The sequence below is a fragment of the Rhinoderma darwinii genome, chromosome 5, assembly GCF_050947455.1.
Source record: "Rhinoderma darwinii isolate aRhiDar2 chromosome 5, aRhiDar2.hap1, whole genome shotgun sequence".
NCBI classification, from domain to species: Eukaryota; Metazoa; Chordata; class Amphibia; order Anura; family Rhinodermatidae; genus Rhinoderma; species Rhinoderma darwinii.
This window is the reverse complement of record NC_134691.1, coordinates 340,305,633-340,321,727: the sequence shown is the minus strand read 5'-3', so window position 1 is coordinate 340,321,727 and position 16,095 is coordinate 340,305,633. Positions and strand designations below refer to the sequence as shown.

The following is a 16,095-nucleotide window of genomic DNA, read 5'->3' as shown; positions in this document are numbered from 1 at the left end:
ACCTCCCAAAAAATGGAATAAAAAGAGATCAAAAAGTCGCATGTACCGAAAAATGGTCCTGATGGAAACTACAGTTCGTTACGCAAAAAATAAGTCCTCGCACGGCTTTATTGATTGAAAAATAAAAAAGTTCTGGCTCTTAGAATAAGGTAACACAAAAAGTGAATGATTGTTTACAAAACGTATTTTATTGTGCAAACGCCATAAGACATAAAAAAAAACTATAAACATCTGGTATCGCCGTGATCGTATCGCCCCGCAGAATAAAGTTAATATATCATTTATAGCGCACGGTGAACGCTGTAAAAAAAATAGAATAAAAAAACAATAGTAAAATTGCTGTTTTTTAGTCACCACGCCACCTAAAAATAGAATAAAAACTGATCAAAAAGCCGCATGCACCCCAAGAAAACTACAATGGATTCCTCAAGGGGTCTAGTTTCCAAATTGGGGTCACTTTTGGGGGGTTCCCAATGTTTTGGCACCACAAGACCTCTTCAAACCGGACATGGTGCCTAATAACAAGGAGGTCTCATAATCCACTGGGTGCTCCTTTGCTTCGGAGGCCGGCGCTTCAGTCCATTACCGCCCGAGGGCAACATGTGGGATATTTCTCTAAACTGCAGAATCTGGGCAATACGTATTAAGTTGCGTTTCTCTGATAAATCCTTTTGTGTTATAAAAAAAATGGTATAAAGAGGATTTTCTGACAAAAAAAATAATTTCAATTTCACCTCTACTTTGCTCTAAATTTCTGTGAAACACCTAAAGGGTTCATAAACTTTCTACATGCTGTTGTGAATACTTTGAGGGGTCTAGTTTCTAAAATGGGGTGTTTGATAGGGGTTTCTAATATATGGGCCCCTCAAAGCAACTTCAGAACTGAACTGGAACCTAAAAAAATAAATAAATGAGGCAATACTTGGCTTCTTACATTATACTGATAATGAGCCGTGCCCACCCCGAGATGGCCCCAGTTTTGACCGTTTGTATAAACGGAGACCCCTATTAGACCGTTCCAGTGCCCGGTTTTCGCAGCATTCACCCCCGAGAAGTGTATTTCTATTGATGAGTCCTTGGTACATTTTAAAGGGAGGGTTCAATTCCGCGAGTACCTGCCGGGTAAGAGGGCAAGGTATGGCGTGAAGATGTATGAGCTGTGAGAGTGCATCAGGGTATACCTACAGGTTTAGGATATATGACGGAAAGGCCACCCCCAAACCAGACTGCATCCTGGACTACAATAGGTACATGGGAGGGATGGACTTGTCAAATCAAGTCCTGAAGCCTTACAGCGCCATGCGGTGTGGTATAAGAAGCTGGCCGTGCACATCATACAGATGGCATTGTACAATGCGTACGTGCTACGTCGATGTGCAGGCCAGAGGGGAACTTTCCTGGAATTTCAAGAGGTGATTATCAAGAACCTAATCTTTAGGGACCAAGAAGGGGGGGGCACCCAGTACTTCTGGAAGCGGGGCCACACGCATCGTACCAGGGCAACACTTTGCAGGAGAAGTTCCCCAAACTGGCAAGAAGGGAAAAAGTCAAAAGAGGTGCAAAGTCTGCTATAAGAGGGGGATAAGGGATGACACAATATATCAATGTGACACGTGTCCCGAATAACCAGAGCTCTGTATGAAAGAGTGTTTTAAAATGTATCATACATCCCTTGGTTTATAATTTACCCCAATTTTACTTACCCTGATGCACTCCACACAGCTTATCCCCCTCATCTTCCCCCTCTGGGCCCTGCTGTGTGCCCAGGCAGCTGATAACAGCCACATGTAGGGTATTGCCATACCCGGGAGAACCCACATTACAGTCTATGGGGTGTAGGTCTCCGGTCAAAATGCTCACTACACCTCTATATGAATGCCTTGACGGTGTAGTTTTTAAAACGGGGTCACTTCTTGCGGGTTTCAACTGTACTGGTACCTCAGGGGCTTCTGCATACATGACTTCGCACTAGAAAATCCCCAGTAGGCCAAATGGTGGTCCTTTCCTTCTGAGCCCTCCCATGGGCCCAAACAGCAGTTTATCACCACAAATGGGGTATTGCCGCACTCAGGACAAATTGGGCAACAAAATGGAGTACTTTATTTCTTGTGAAAATAAGAATTTTTGAGCTAAAATGACATATTATTGGAAAAAATATATTTTTTTTTAATTCCCAGCCCAATTCAAATAAGTTCTGTGAAGAAACTATGGAGTCTAAATGGTCACATTACCCATAAATGAATTCCTTGAGGGGTGTAGTTTCCAAAATGGGGTCACTTCTGGTGGGTTTCCATTGCTTTGATACCTCTGGGGCTCTGCAAATGTGACATGGCACCCGAAAACCAATCCAGCAAAATCTGGGCTCCAAAGAACACACAGCGCTCCTTCCCTTCTGAGGCCTCCCATGGGCCCAAACGGCAGTTTATTGCCACAAATGGGGTATTGATGCACTCAGGAGAAATTGGGCAACAAAATTTAGTATTTTGTTCCCTGTGAAAATAAGAAATTTTGGTAAAAAATTACATCTTATTGGAAAAAATTTCATTTTTTTAATGTCACAGCCCAATTGAAATAGGTGCTGTGAAAAAACTGTGTGGTCAAAATGCTAACAACAACCCTAAATGAATTCCTTGAGGGGTGTAGTTTCCAAAATGGGGTCACTTTTGGTGGGTTTCCATTGCTTTGATACCTCTGAGGCTCTGCAAATGCGACATGGCACCCGAAAACCAATCCAACAAAATCTGGACTCCAACAAACATATAGCGCTCCTTTCCTTCTGAGCCCTCCCATGGGCCCAAACGGCAGTTTATCACCACAAATGGGGTATTGCCGCACTAAGGACAAATTGGGCAACAAAATGGGGTATTTTGTTCCCTGTGAAAATAAGAAATTTTGATCACAAATGACATTTTATTGGAAAAAATGAAATTTTTTTCATTTCACAGCCCAATTCAAATACGTGCTGTGAAAAAACTGTGCGGTCAAAATGGTAACAACAACCCTAAATGAATTCCTTGAGGGGTGAAGTTTCCAAAATGGGGTCACTATTGGGGTATTCCTACTGTTTTGGCACCTCAACGCCTCTTCAAACCTGGCATGCTGCCTAAAATATATTCTAATAAAAAAGGGGCCTCAAAATGCACTAGGTGCTTCTTTGCTTCTAGGGCTTGTGTTTTATTCCAGGTGAACACTAGAGCCACATGTGGGACATTTCTAAAAACTGCAGAATCTGGACAATACATATTTAGTAGTGTCTCTCTGGTAAAACCTTCTGTGTTACAGAAAAAAAAATGAATAAAATTGAAATTCTGCAAGAAAAATGAAATTTGCAAATTTCACCTCCACTTTGCTTTAATTCCTGTGAAATGCCTGAAGGGTTAAAAAACTTTCTAACTGCTGTTTTGAATACTTTGAGGGGTCTAGTTTTTAAAATGGGGTGTTTTATCAGGGTTTCTAATAAATAGGCCCCTCAAAGCCTCTTCAGAACTGAACAGGTACCTTAAAAAAAAGGCTTTTGAAATTTTCTTAAAAATATGAGAAATTGCTGTTCATGTTCTAAGCCTTTTAACGTCCAAGAAAAATAAAATAATGCTCTAAAAACTATGCAGATCTAAATTAGACATATGGGAAATGTGAACTAGTAACTATTTTGGGTGGTATAACCGTCTGTTTTACAAGCAGATGCATTTAAATTCTGAAAAGTGCTATTTTTTCAAAATTTTCTCAAAATTTTGCAATTTTTCACCAATAAACACTGAATATATCGACCAAATTTTACCACGAACATGAAGCCCAATGTGTCACGAGAAAACAATCTCAGAATCGCTTGGGTAGGTTTAAGAATTCCGACGTTATTACCACATAAAGTGAAATATGTCAGATTTGAAAAATGGGCTCTGAGCCTTAAGGCCAAAACAAGGCTGCGTCCTTAAGGGGTTAAAGGGAACAGAGGCCTTAAAGGGAAATGTCACCAAAAAAGTAACATCGCCAAATCGGCTCTGATACTGAATCACTAGAAACTCTGGTCCTATGTATTTATATATCAGCTGCCAGGGAGAGAAAAATTGCATCTTGAGTCCCAGCGCTGGTAAGGCCCCATGCACACGACCGTAGATTTCATCCGTAATTAGGGACCTATTAATTTCTATGGCCGTAGGACACTTTCCCGTAAAAAATCGGACGTCCTATTTTTTTATTTTACGGACCATGCTCCCATAATTTATAATGGGAGCATGGTCCGCAAATTCTGATGACTGTCCGTGGCCCGCCGCAGACGCCCGTGATCGTGTGCATGGTGCCTTGGTCTTTACCTTGGCTACATGTATAAAAGGGCTCTCCCTGCAAACTGCGGGTCACACCTGAATGTGTTTGTGTAAGATGTTTAATATCTAGTGCGCTCTTGTAAATTTGCGCCAATTTTCGCCTTTTGTCGGCAGCCTCGTTGTGTGTGTATATTTTTTACGTTCTCCTTCGTGTCTGGGTAGAATGATTGTGACAGAGGAGGCATGAATTCCTCTCCGTAATGTAAGAGCGCGCTGGCAGGATAATTGGATCTTGGGTGCTGGAGAAGTGTAAGCTTTACGTGTGAAATAACGTTGAATAATTTATGAGCGCCGTATAAATATGGAGACGATCGTCCTTTTAATCCGCTGCTGCCGCCGCCGCTTTTTCTTCTGTAAATTGGTGTCCAATCAGATTTGCAGTCAGAAATAAAAGGCTCCATGCTCCATCGCTTTCTTGTGGCTGTGATTTTATAAAATTGCGATCCTTTGTGTGCGGGCGGCGAGGCACGAGCGACTTATCAAGCCGGGAATTATTTTCATTACATTTTTCTGCTCAATTCTGTCATTTCTAATCTCTGACGATTAAACAGCATTTCCTGTCACTAGAGGAATATTCACATGTCTGGGGTCTGTATTAGTTTAGGGGTCTGGTCTGGTCTAGAGTCTGTATTAGTTTAGGGGTCTGGTTTAGGGTCTGTATTAGTTTAGGGGTCTGCTCTGGGGTCTGTATTAGTTTAGGGATCTGGTCCGGGGTCTGTATTAGTTTAGGGGTCTGGTCTGGGGTCTGTATTAGTTTAGGGGTCTGGTCTGGGGTCTGTATTAGTTTAGGGGTCCCATCTGGGGTCTGTATTAGTTTAGGGGTCTGGTCTGGGGTCTGTATTAGTTTAGGGGTCTAGTCTGGGGTCTGTATTAGTTTAGGGGTCTGGTCTGGGGTCTTTATTAGTTTAGGGGTCTGGTCTGAGGTCTGTATTAGTTTAGGGGTCTGGTCTGGGGTCTGTATTAGTTTAGCGGTCTGGGGTCTGTATTAGTTTAGGGGTCTGGTCTGGGGTCTGTATTAGTTTAGGGGTCTGGTCTGGGGTCTGTATTAGTTTAGAGGGTCTGGTCTGGGGTTTGTATTAGTTTAGGGGTCCGGTCTGGGGTTTGTATTAGTTTAGGGGTCTGGTCTGGGGTCTGTATTAGTTTAGGGGTCTGGGGTCTGTATTAGTTTAGGGGTCTGGTCTGGGGTTTGTATTAGTTTAGGGGTCTGGTCTGCAGTCTGTATTAGTTTAGGGGTCTGGTCTGTATTAGTTTAGGGGTCTGGTCTGGGGTCTGTATTAGTTTAGGGGTCTGGTCTGGGGTCTGTATTAGTTTAGGTGTCTGGTCTGGGGTCTGTATTAGTTTAGGGGTCTGGTCTGGGGTCTGTATTAGTTTAGGGGTCTGGTCTGGGGTCTGTATTAGTTTAGGGGTCTGGTCTGTATTAGTTTAGGGGTCTGGCCTGGGGTCTGTATTAGTTTAGGGGTCTGGGGTCTGTATTAGTTTAGGGGTCTGGTCTGGGGTCTGTATTAGTTTAGGGGTCTGGTCCGGGGTCTGTATTAGTTTAGGGGTCTGGCCTGGGGTCTGTATTAGTTTAGGGGTCTGGTCGGGGGTCTGTATTTAGGGGTCTGGCCTGGGGTCTGTATTAGTTTAGGGGTCTGGTCTGGGGTCTTTATTAGTTTAGGGGTCTGGTCTGAGGTCTGTATTAGTTTAGGGGTCTGGTCTGGGGTCTGTATTAGTTTAGCGGTCTGGGGTCTGTATTAGTTTAGCGGTCTGGGGTCTGTATTAGTTTAGGGGTCTGGTCTGGGGTCTGTATTAGTTTAAGGGTCTGGTCTGGGGTCTGTATTAGTTTAGAGGGTCTGGTCTTGGGTTTGTATTAGTTTAGGGGTCTGGTCTGGGGTCTGTATTAGTTTAGAGGGTCTGGTCTGGGGTTTGTATTAGTTTAGGGGGTCTGGTCCGGGGTCTGTATTAGTTTAGGGGTCTGGCCTGGGGTCTGTATTAGTTTAGGGGTCTGGTTGGGGGTCTGTATTTAGGGGTCTGGCCTGGGGTCTGTATTAGTTTAGGGGTCTGGTCTGGGGTCTGTATTAGTTTAGGGGTCTGGTCTGGGGTCTGTATTAGTTTAGCGGTCTGGGGTCTGTATTAGTTTAGCGGTCTGGGGTCTGTATTAGTTTAGGGGTCTGGTCTGGGGTCTGTATTAGTTTAAGGGTCTGGTCTGGGGTCTGTATTAGTTTAGAGGGTCTGGTCTTGGGTTTCTATTAGTTTAGGGGTCTGGTCTGGGGTCTGTATTAGTTTAGAGGGTCTGGTCTGGGGTTTGTATTAGTTTAGGGGGTCTGGTCTGGGGTTTGTATTAGTTTAGGGGTCCGGTCTGTTTTTTTTTTATTAGTTTAGGGGTCTGGTCTGCGGTCTGTATTAGTTTAGGGGTCTGGTCTGGGGTCTGTATTAGTTTAGGGGTCTGGTCTGCAGTCTGTATTAGTTTAGGGGTCTGTCTAACAAGCTCATATAGGTGTGAGGGTCAGGTGAACACATACTTTTGGCCATATAGTTTAGGGGTCCACACCAATCCTAATGATTTTTGAAAGTAATATATATTCTAGTATAGGAATATGTAAAAATATTAAGTTATATTATATTTATTTATGTTACTTCGTCTTTGTACTGGACTTGTACCTTATATGTGATTATATCGTCTGGCTGCTTTTTCGAGAGACGGGTGATTTGCTTACTAAAGACTACCAGTGCAGATGATGCTGGAGGTCCAATCGGATCACTGCTTTCATTTTACCAGCAAAGGATGGAGAAATGCAGATGAGTCTCTGATCCCTCCAGCCGGTCTGTAGAAATGATGGAGTCACCTGACTATTCGTGGGTGCGATCAAATGAAGTTTTTGCCACGATTTTGTGAGAATTGCAACAAAACCTCATTATGACTGCACCATGTGAACATAACCTTACAAAACCTGTAAGTCCGATGATCCCATTTAGTGCTACTGATGGATTAAGGGGGCTCCCATAGTTATAAGCTTTCTGACCTATCTCATCCAATCAATTGTGACTTTAGGAACCTGTTTTTGGTAAAACCTGACCGATTTTACAGTTTACACATAGCCTGCATAAAGAGTTACTCTTATCCTGTACTGATCCTGAGTTACATCCTGTATTATACTCCAGAGCTGCACTCACTATTCTGCTGGTGGAGTCACTGTGTACATACATTACATTACTTATCCTGTACTGATCCTGAGTTACATCCTGTATTATACTCCAAAGCTGCACTCACTATTCTGCTGGTGGAATCACTGTGTACATACATTACATTACTTATCCTGTACTGATCCTGAGTTACATCCTGTATTATACTCCAGAGCTGTACTCACTATTCTGCTGGTGCAGTCACTGTGTACAGACATTACATTACTTATCCTGTACTGATCCGGAGTTACATCCTGTATTCTACTCCAGAGCTGCACTCACTATTCTGCTGGTGGAGTCACTGTGTACATACATTACATTACTTATCCTGTACTGATCCGGAGTTATATCCTGTATTATACTCTAGAGCTGCACTCACTATTCTGTTGGTGGAGTCACTGTGTACATACATTACATTACTTATCCTGTACTGATCCTGAGTTACATCCTGTATTCTACTCCAGAGCTGCACTCACTATTCTGCTGGTGGAGTCACTGTGTACATACATTACATTACTTATCCTGTACTGATCCTGAGTTACATCCTGTATTCTACTCCAGAGCTGCACTCACTATTCTGCTGGTGGAGTCACTGTGTACATACATTACTTTTCCTGTACTGATCCTGAGTTACATCCTGTATCTCTTTATTTTATATAAATTTACAAAACATAAACTGAAAAACAAATACATAACTAATTCCATATAACCAAAAAGTCACAACCCAATTCTTATAAACAAATTTTCTTATATACATCTCTGTATATGAGAAGAGAAAACGATACCAGACCCGGCCACATACACCCCACTCTTATATACTTACATCTACACTTCATCCGAAACTAAACAATAACTAGAATATATACAAACATCATATAAACGTCATCAAAAGTACTAACAGAAAATCCCCCGACCCGCGTCAACCAAGGGCCTAAAGAAACAACATAATAATGATGATAATAATAATAATCAAACAGCATAATAATAACAAATAAAATAATAATAATAATAACAAAAACAATCCAAAATATAATAATACTAATCCCAATTTTTTTTTTTTTTTTTTCTATTTTTTTTTTTTTTTTTTTTTAATCACACTATACACATCCTGACTTTCCTTAACCTTACCCTTCTTACCTAAACTCCACCACCCCAGCCAGCATCTCGCCTCATGTCCTCTCACGTCCGCATAGTCCAGATGCTGGCCCCCACCACCACCACACCCAACACCCCAGCCCAGCCCCCCGCCCCATGTCCTCCCATGTCCGCATAGTCCGGGGCTGGGTCAGGCAAACCCCCCCCCCCCCCCCGACCCCTCCCAACCTATCTATTAACCCCCTTAAGTCTATCCCTATTCTAACAACATTTTTACAATATAATACAATACACATCACCAACTTGTCCAAATACTAAACCATATACAAAATACACCGTACCCGAAAGCACCAAGTTCGGTCGCTTGTAAACCTTTTTCCTGCCATTTCAATCCTAAACAAAACAAAAATCTTCCTGTGCTTACCTAGCCCATCACCAGATAGAGAGAAGGGAAAGCCCCCCCCCCAGAGGCCAAGGTACCACGTCCACCGCTGCACCCTCCCTATCGCTTGCCCTATCTCCTTACCCTATTACTAGCCCTTTCTTGACCCTATTGAAAGCTGACCCTATGCTGACCCTCACCTTTCCCTTATTCCGAGCCCTATCGCTATATTTTTTTGGTGCCTCAGCGGAACGCAGACCCCCACCTCCAGTTGAGCACCGGTGACGACCCCCCCCTCCCTCATGAAGGCAGACACATTAAGGCACCAAAAAGGAAAAGCCCCTCCAAAGACGAGAGGCTTTGGATGCTCCCAATCTGCCAACCTCCAAAGAATGCACCTTCACCAGGTCACCCATGATATTGCTAACAACCTCATCCACTAGGAGGATTTTCTTCTGGGTAGAAACTAGACATCGTGCATTCCACATAAAGTGCCTGACCACTATACTGACTAGAAACAAGGTGCAATGGTCCCTACCACCGAGGTCTCCGAACACTCCATAGGCCCACCCAGCATAGGAGAGGCTGGTTAGGCCTGGCCAACCAATGGAGGCTCCCACCCTTTTGTATACCTCTGTATTGAAAGGGCAATGAAGCAGGAAATGCTCCATGCTTTCCAGCACTCCGCCGCACTCCTCCCGGGGGCAATCCCGATCATCAGAGCTTCTGCACTTTAGATTGCCCCTCACATACAGTCTCCCATGGAAGCAACGCCAAGCCAGATCCCAAAACTTCTGGGGAATCCTCGCTGAATTTAAAAGTTTTAATCCCACCCCGAGGTCACTACTTGGGCAGTCTTTGAGCGCCAGGGGCTTCTGGAAGTGGGTCATCAGGACCCTCCTGTCAAGAAATTTTCTCGACATGGTCCTGATCTCCCACACCTCCAGACCCCACCGGCGAACAATCTTCAGCGCCAGGGTGGCATAAGCCGGGAGATGTCCGTGAGGTGTACGCAGGTCTTTCACTTGCCCTCCTCTCTCCCATTCCTGGAAGAAAGGCCGAAACCACCCCCTGCAGGAGGATATCCACCAAGGAGCCCTCTCTTGCCAGAGGTTTGCCAGGTTGATCTTAACAAAGGTGTTCACTAGGAACACCACCGGGTTAACCATACCTAACCCGCCTAGTGTCCTTGGTAGGTAAGTAACCTCCCTCTTGATTAGGTTGAGCCTGTTCCCCCATAACAGCTGGAAGAACAGGCTATAGACCCGAGTCCAGAGAGGTTCTGGCAAGATGCACACACTGCCCAGGTAAAGCAACATGGGCACCAGGTAGGCCTTGGCCAAGTGAACCCTTTCCCTCAGGGTTAAGGACCAACCCTTCCATTGGTCGACCTTCTGGGCAACTAGATTCAGCCTATCCTCCCAGTTCTTCTTGGGGTAATCACCCGGGCCAAATTCGACTCCTAAGATCTTAGCAGACCCCTGAGGCTCTGGAAGGGTGTCCGGGAGATCAAAACCAGGATCTCCTCCTCCCAGCCAGAGACTTTTGCACTTATCCCGGTTGATCTTGGACCCAGATGCCAACGAGTAACGCTCCACTTCCGACATCACCCACTCTGCCTCCCCTCTCGAGGAGACAAAAATGGAGACGTCGTCTGCGTACGCAACCACCCTCTGAGTGGCCTCCGGCCCCTCCAGGCCGGCCCCGACTCCCGCCAATGGCCCACGATCGATCCTTTTAAGAAAAGGATCAATTGCGAACGCATATAGCAAAGGGCTCAAGGGACAACCCTGGCGGACACCAGACCCAACCTCAAAGGGGGTTCCAACCCAACCGTTCACCAGCGCAAAAGTCTCAGCCCCAGTGTATAAGGTCTGTAGCCAATTGACAAACCCCCCCGGTAGGCCGTACCTCAGAAGGACCGACCAGAGGTACTCGTGGTCCACCCGGTCAAAAGCCTTGGCCTGGTCCAAGGACAGGATGTACCCCTCCCACCGACCAGAATTTCCCTGCTCCACTGCCTCTCTGACACTGAGGACAGCACTAAATGTGCTGCGGCCTGGAACAGAGCAATGCTGGACCGGCGAAAGGAGCCGGGATGCAAACTTCACCAGCCGATTAAACAGCACCTTTGCGAGAACCTTTCTGTCCGTATTGAGCAGCGCTATGGGACGCCAATTCTCAATACGGGTCGAGTCTTTACCCTTCGATAAAACGATCAAGGCCGACCTCCTCATTGACATTGGCAAAGTACCCAAGGAAAGGCACTCATTAAACACCTCAGTCAAGAGGGGAACTAGGGTTCCTTTAAAAGTCTTATAAAACTCGGATGTTAAGCCATCCGGCCCTGGCGATTTTTTGAGGGCAAGCCCATCAATCGCCAATCCAACTTCCTCTTCCTTGATCGAGTCTATCAAAACACCGAGAGAGGGGTCTACCCCTGGCTCAGGGATGGTTTCAGCCAGGAAAGCCGACATCTCGTCTCGGTTTGGATCTTGCTTCCCCAAGAGGTGCGAGTAGAAGGATCTGACGACCTCCAAGATCCCTGATTTGGATCTCTTCAGAGATCCTGTACTATCAATCAGTCCTGTCACAACCTTACGACTCACTGACATCTTACAGTTCCTGTAGGGGTCGGGCGAGCGGTACTTCCCGAAATCCCTCTCAAGAACTAAAGATGTGTGCCTATCATACTGACACCTCCTGAGCAAAGCTTTCACCACGGAGATCTCCTCCCCACTACCCCCGGTTGAGACCAGATGTTCGAGTTTCCCCCTCAGTTCCTGATATAGGCGGTACCTACTCATGGACCTGAGGCTTGAGAGCCTGCGGAAAAATCCTGCCACCCGGACTTTAAACAACTCCCACCACTCAGACTTAGTACCACTGAGATCCAACAAAGGTACCTGGCTCTGAAGAAAATCCTCAAAGGCCTGTCTTATCTCCGCTTCTTCCAAGAGAGTAGAATTCAGCCTCCATATACCTCTTCCCATCTGGAGGGACTCTGCAATGTTCAAAGAGAAAATAATCATACAGTGATCGGAGAACTCCACCTCAACAACGGACACTGGTGAAGAGATGGCTTCCTCCTTCAAAAAAAACCTGTCTATCCTAGACCTACAACTACCTCTACGATAGGTGAAACCCGAGTGGCCTGGGGTATGCCTGATGTGGATATCCACCAGGCGAGCATCGCTAACTATATTTTTTAATGCTACACTATCATAGGTCAATTTTTTATCTCCGGAACCTCCTCTATCTCGGGGCCTCACGACAGTATTGAAGTCCCCTCCAAAGATAACTTGTCGACCTGAAAAAAGGAAAGGCTTAATCCTCATGAAGAGACTTTTACGGTCCCATTTGCTCTGGGGTCCGTATATATTGATTAGTCTTAATTCCTGTCCCCTCATGAGGACATCTAAGATCAAGCACCTCCCCATTTCTAACTCAATCATCCGTCGGCATGTTACCGGTGCGGTGAAAAGGACCGCCACTCCGCTATAGGGCTCAGCCGCAAGAGACCAGTAGGAGGGCCCGCGTCGCCACTCCCTCCTAGATTTAACGACGTCTGCCAAAAGTGACAGCCTGGTCTCCTGCAAAAACAAAATGTCGGCTTCAACTCGGCCAAGAAAATCAAAGGCTGCAAATCTCGCCCTATCTGACTTAATGCTGGCAACGTTAATTGATGCCAGCGTCAACGGAGTGGGTGCCGCCATCATGGATGTTTGAGTTAGACGGCTTTCTTCTTCCCACCCCCTCCTCTATCTGATGAGGACCCCCCTTCTTTGCCTCGCTTCTTGCAAACTGAGGAGTCCATACTCACCACCCTATTCCCATCTTCATCCCCAAGTTCCGGGTCAACCTCCCCCTCTGGGGGCAACGGCCCCTGCAGCAGGGGAGGCTCAACGACTCTAGGGTGCCCTACCATGCCCTCCCTCTTAGTATGAGAGGCTGGAATGTCCACGAGAGCATGGTATCGATCAGTAGAGCGCACCAGGGGGGTACAGGATTTACCTTCCTGGGCCAGGGCGGGGCCAGATGTATTTGGCCCTTGGGTTTTGCCCGGTGTCCCTTTTGCTGTAGGCTGAGTCCTCTCTTCCTCTCCCACACTTTCATAGTGGGAGGACTGAGAGTCCTCAGCCCTCTGCTCCCTTTGGATCCTCCTCATCTCCCCGTTCAATTCGGCCTCCCCAGGGGCATCAGCTTCAGGGGGGGCATCCAGATCCGAATCAGAGGTCGTCCCAGTTTCCTGGAGCGCCCTCCAAATCCTCTCCTTCCTTCGCTTCTCCGCCCTTCTCTGGCGAGAAGGGGGACCCTTCTTTGCATTCTTCCCTTGCCCCTGTGCCCCATCGTCCCTGCCCGCACCCTCACCCACGGAGGCCTCCCTCCTTTCATCCTCCGCAGGTTTGGAACAGGCATTGACAACAGAGCGAGGACACCGACTGAACGGGTGACCTAAGTCACCACACAGGTTGCAGCGAATACGGTCACACGATGCGGCTAGATGACCAATCCCCCCACAATGAGCACACTTCTGCACCTTGCAGCCTGCACTCAAATGTGAGGGGTCGCCACACCGGTGACACAACTTCGGCTGCCCCTGGTAGAAGACAAGGATCCGATCTCTTCCCAGGAAAGCAGACGATGGTATGTGGGACACCGTCTGTCCCAGACGCTTTAGTTTAACCATGAACGTCCAGGCCCCTGACCAGATGCCAAACTCATCCATGTTCTTCCGTGGCATCTCTACTACCTCTCCGTACCTTCCCAACCAGGTCATGATATCAATACAAGAGAGTGACTCGTTACGGGTAAGAACGGTCACTCTCTTGGGACCACTTTGGCGAGAAATTGCTTGTGCAGCAAAGTCTCGCCAGCCAGGCTCGTCCTTCATCAGCTCGTAGTTCCCCCAGAAGACCTCAAGGCCCCCTAGGTGAACAAAGCTGATGTCAAACTCGACCGAGCCATGAGGATGTATCAAGGCAAAGATGTCACTCGCCTTGAAGCCCATCCCCAGCAGCAGCTCCACCACCCTCTTTCTGGGAGGGCACGCATCATTGCCACGCCACCGGAGACGGACCACATTCCTCCTGGCTACAGCCTGCCCGGCTGTTGGGAGCGACCACTGATCTCCTCGTTGCTCTCGGAAGGCATTTAGACCATATCTGTCTATCCAGAAAGACAGGTCCTTCTGCACTCCCCCTATGGTTAGGGTTTGCTTTCCCTCTCTTAAAGCGTCCAAGAGACGTTGTTGCAAGTTACCGTCCCCGGACCTTGAGGATGAAGATGGGTGGGCCCGCTGTCCCCCCGCTGCCACACCAGCATAAGACCTGCCGGATGTCACAGCAAGAGGAGCGCCAGGCCCATTGCCCCTGGTTGATACCCCATCCCCACCACCCCACCACCTACAGACACAGCACTCAACACCCCATTACCAGCAGACACTCCAGCATCTTTATTTACAGACACCTGCATACCCCCAGCAGTTCCCACATCCACAGCCGCAACTTTTTTATTTAACCCACCAGGTCCCCCTGCAGTCATCCTTCTGGCCAGGCCTGGTTCTATGTTATGTATTTTTTCTGTGCATTTTGTGTGGGTAGACACTGCTTCAGTCTCCGCATCATCAGGCACCTTTGCAGGGACGCCACCAGATGTTATAAGCGGTGTCCCCGCTGTGCCCTCCGCCTCATTAACCTCCATCTTTTCTATGTGCGGAACATTTTTGGGAAAGGGGCCACCGCCGCCCCCGACGCCAGCAGCCCCCTTCTCGCCTACACCACTTTTCAGTGATGCGGACGAAGGAGCCACTGACGTCACTGGAGCCGCCTCCGGCGCCGGACCACTCCCCCCTCCCACAGAGGAGTGGCCAACAGAGCCGGAGCCCCCTCTGTGACCGCCCTTGTCCGGAACGTATGACGGCTTGACACCGACAGACTTCCGGCTTTCAGACACCACATCCGGTTTCTGGTTTACCCGTTCTCCAGACCGCTGACTCGCATCAGAGACCAGTTTCCCGGGCTCGCCATTAACCGGACACGGGGACACACCCCCTGGCGTCACCAGGCCACCAGTACCGCCCCCTTTGCAGGGGTTGGCGTCCGGCGCCATTTTGACCACCACGTGTTCTAATGCCGGACCCGTAACACTCTCCCCGCATTCCCGCTCCAGCCCCACTGCAGAGGCTTGAGCTGGGGGTCTTGCGGGACCTGCGCTCTGATCCTGACTTTCATCAGGCTCAGAGCACAGGAAGGATCTTGCTGTATACACCATTTTAAATGAACCTTCAGCAGATTTTTTTTCCTTTGTCTTTTTTTTCTTCTTAAATTTTTTTTTCTTTTGCTTTTCCTCCTCTGCGGGTAACTCCGCACCGAAACAAAATCCCTGGAAGGATACCGGCGACTCCACATTACGGATCTGTGTGAGTAATCCTGGAGGCCGCTCACTGTCAGTATCAAAACTCTCCTGATTTCTCCCAGCTGTGAGTCCACCCTCCTCCTCCTCACTGCTCCTGGGTGCATCAGAATCTGAGCCTTCTCTGGACTTTGCATTCTCATGCTCCATTTTCTCCCCCACAATTTCCTTTGTTGTGTCTGGGGCTCTGCTGTCTTCCTCCACACATTCTATTTTTATAGGTTCTGCCATCTCGGCAAACCTCTCTTCATTTTTTAATTTTTCACCAAACACCCCTCCGCCTGCCAAAATCTCCTCACGTCTCTCTTCCACTTCTTTTATTTCCTCCAACAAGGATTTCACATTTAAAAGGTATCGGGACCTCTTACCTCCTGAGGCTTTTGCAGCTCTTCCTCTGGCGACCGCCAAGTCCGCACGGAGCCGTTGCAGCGACTTCCTGAGGTCCCGATACTCCTCCAACCGCATAGCCAGACGGGAGCTGAAGTTCTCCACCGTCTCTCCGGTCCTCAGCTGTCCCCATTCCTCCACACGACCGTCATCCAAATGTCCGGACGGCGCTGGTCCTTCTCCAGATGACAACACCTCGATCACCCTGCCGGACCGCGTCTCCATACCCTTATCCAGGGTTCCAGCCTCAGGGGGAGCCAGGACAGCCTTGCCCCGAGATGATCTCCTCACCCCCGCGACTGTTTGCATATTCCCAGCCAGCTGGGATGACCC

At 47.5% G+C, this 16,095-nt stretch overlaps 1 protein-coding gene across 1 annotated transcript in view; it reads left to right on the top strand.

Moving 5' to 3' along the window:
• The window catches only part of LOC142652628 (voltage-gated inwardly rectifying potassium channel KCNH2-like), a 151,920-nt gene that overhangs the window by 39,297 nt on the left and 96,528 nt on the right, over positions 1 to 16,095 (top strand). The window lies entirely within an intron of this gene.